The following is a 2,969-nucleotide window of genomic DNA, read 5'->3' as shown; positions in this document are numbered from 1 at the left end:
TATTTGGAGCTAATTTTTCTTTTGTCCTCTCCTGATTCAAATAACTGATGAGTACTGAATTCCCGTGACCGTAAATGTAGGTTTCCCTTCTAAAGAAAGCATAGCAAGGAAGAGCGTGCTTTTAGCTGCAACCACTGATAAGGGAGCTTGAGGACTGCTTTCAGCACATCTCTGTTGTGCCTACAAAATGCCTGTTATACAATTATTCTTTACTCCAGTACCCAGTATGTATTCTCTGGTATTAACATAAGGAATTTGTGCTGTGATGGCAAGTCCATGTCCATAAAAATCTGAGGCCCAAATCTTCACATACTAGCAACTTCGGGTCTGAATTTTCCACAGTGGTTCAATGTCAGCAATGAGCTTTGTTTTCTGTCTGTTTTAACCAACTTTTAAAAAACTCTTTGGCCTCTTGTGGTCTTCCTTTTGGTAAATTTAAACCAACATTTCTGTCTGTTTTCCAAGCAAAATATGATTGCCTTGATTTTTATTATCCAAATGTAAGGAAAGATACAAAATGAGCAAGAAAAATGAGAAATGCAATTTTGGATTGGATGTACATTGTTCTGTAGCTTTTGCATGATCCAGGTGTTTGCCTTGTTAGTAAGATGAGTGAAGAAATGCTGCTTCAATTCCATGCTAACAGCTGCAGATTTTGCCTGGAACCAAAGCAAAGATGTTTTCTGGTAAAACTTTAAGGCAGGAAAATAAAATAAATCAATAACTATGTTCCTGACTCAGGAGAGCTTCTCTAATGACTTTGCAGATGACTTCCATATAAATAATTCAGTGATGTTCTGGCAAGCCTGTGTCAGCAGAAGCCATCAGAACCTAACGCAGTAAGAGCACACATTTGTATTTAGGTTGTGTTAGCAGTAAGTAAGCTTTCTCGGAAGCCAGCTATGTTTATGTAGCTTCCTTGTAAAGACTTTTTGCTTGGAAAACCCAAGTGCTCTAATGCCACTCATACTGACTTTCACTGAAGGGAGGCTCTTCCTGCAGAGGATGACACTGAAGAACCTAGAGCAGGACCTACTGCAACTCACTTGAGAATCAGATAAAACCTCTTAATAACATAGCCTACATAAGATCCACAAGCAATTCCAGAGCCTAGTTGGCCCTGACCTTCAGCTGGTGAGAAGTGACCTGTTGTGGTTGCTGCATTATGAGTTAGGCATGTGCATGGATGCCACCACTACCTGCTCTGTGTTTGCTCATCCTGTCTCTTGCAACCACGCATTGCCCTTAAAAACACTGAACGAGCTCAGTTTTGACAGAAGCTGGGTGTAATAAAGAGTTAAATAAGGCTGTGACTTAAGAAAAAACAACGCAGGCAGCGGGTTTCCTTTTTGGTGAAGAGAAAAGCTTCCTGCTAGCACAGACACTGCAATATACCAGCGCTCAGAGAATGCGGAAACCCCCGTCCCCTTCAAAATGTGATGTAGTGGAACCTATAACAAGTGTAAAAACACAGTGATGTGCATGTTTTTGGAGAAGTGGGAAACTTCTGTGGGAGTGAAAAGTTCTCGTGCTTTTTTTGTTTGTTTTTTGTTTTGTTTTTCACCGTCCTTCCACTTACTTGAATATACTTGGCTTGGAGGAAAAGAAAATCAAATAAAATCCCAAGGAAGCTGCTGAATTTTGGGGGATGTTTTTGAAGAACTGAAGATAATACTCAGTATTAGAGAACACAATACTGGTGTGTCTTCTGCTGCAACTCCCTTCCTGAGATATTACAATAATGTCAATAACAGTTCCCCAAATAGAGTCTATAGAATCACCAGTGCTCTTCATTGCTGAGAGCAAACAGCTGCAGTTTTTTTTCCTGATAAAAAAGACCCATGTATGCTACAAGCTTAAAATTAGAATTGTATACTTCCCAAGAAAGCTGCTAGACTCATGTTGAACAAGAGAGGTGTCTTCAGTAGGCAGGTAATGATTAAATCTTCTATGTGTGAACACAGAGAGACTTTTTATTTTTTGCCATTGGTTGTGCCTGGCTTTAGAAAAATCATTTTTTTATGTGTGAAGATTGACTCTGTGTGTTTGCCAATAGAGTTCAGGTCAGAATGTTACTGTTGCAGTGTAGTTTTGATGGAGCATTATCTTTAAGCAGTGTTAAGGGCACAAGACCATATGAATATAGATTTCATTGCATTTTTTATAACTACATAGCATCTATATTTTGACTTGTACTTCGTTATGATTCTAAAAGTTATCCTGGTGTCACCTCCTACACAGTGCTGGTTTGTTACAATGATTCCTAAGTGCTATAGATGCAGTAGTTAGAAATTGGAAAGCAAATAAAACTTCAGGAAAGGATGAAAAGTCCATGGAGTTTAACATTTTTGTGTTTCGTAGAATCATAGAATGGCTTGGGTTGGAAGGGACCTCAAGGAACATCAAGCTCCAACCAGTCTGCTGCAGACAGGGCCACCAACCTCCATATCTAATAGTAGAACAGCGAGTTTCCAGTGAGTTGAGGACTGCGAGCTGCTGGATAGCAGAAGTTGTATTGGTTGATGGGCAGGAAGTTACCAGAGTGTGGTTTCTTGGAAGTCCAGCAGGAAGAGGGATGGAGTGGATGTGGGAAATACTGCAGAGACCTTTTCTGTCAGCTGGCTGCTGCTGGGGAAGACCTTCAAAGTTCATAGCCTTCTCTGGGATGGAGTGGTTGTGTTCACAATGGCCATGTGCTATTGTACAAATGACAGGTAACATCGTAGCCTGGAGAAGGTGGTGGTTGCTGTATCCTACTGATCTGCTGTCACTCTAGAAAGTGGGTTGTAAGGGTTGAACTGTATTCGCACAAAGCATTATTTGATGTTGAAACTTGTATCTTATTTTTAAAGTCAACTTGGACTTGTAAAATTAAAAATGAAAGTGACAGTCATGATATGTATTCAGTATGCAGGAACTCTTGTATTTTTTATTTCAAACGATTTATTTAGTAGTGAAGATTTTGAATA

This window comes from Meleagris gallopavo, chromosome 8, assembly GCF_000146605.3.
Source record: "Meleagris gallopavo isolate NT-WF06-2002-E0010 breed Aviagen turkey brand Nicholas breeding stock chromosome 8, Turkey_5.1, whole genome shotgun sequence".
NCBI lineage: Eukaryota > Metazoa > Chordata > Aves > Galliformes > Phasianidae > Meleagris > Meleagris gallopavo.
This window is presented reverse-complemented; position numbering follows the sequence as displayed.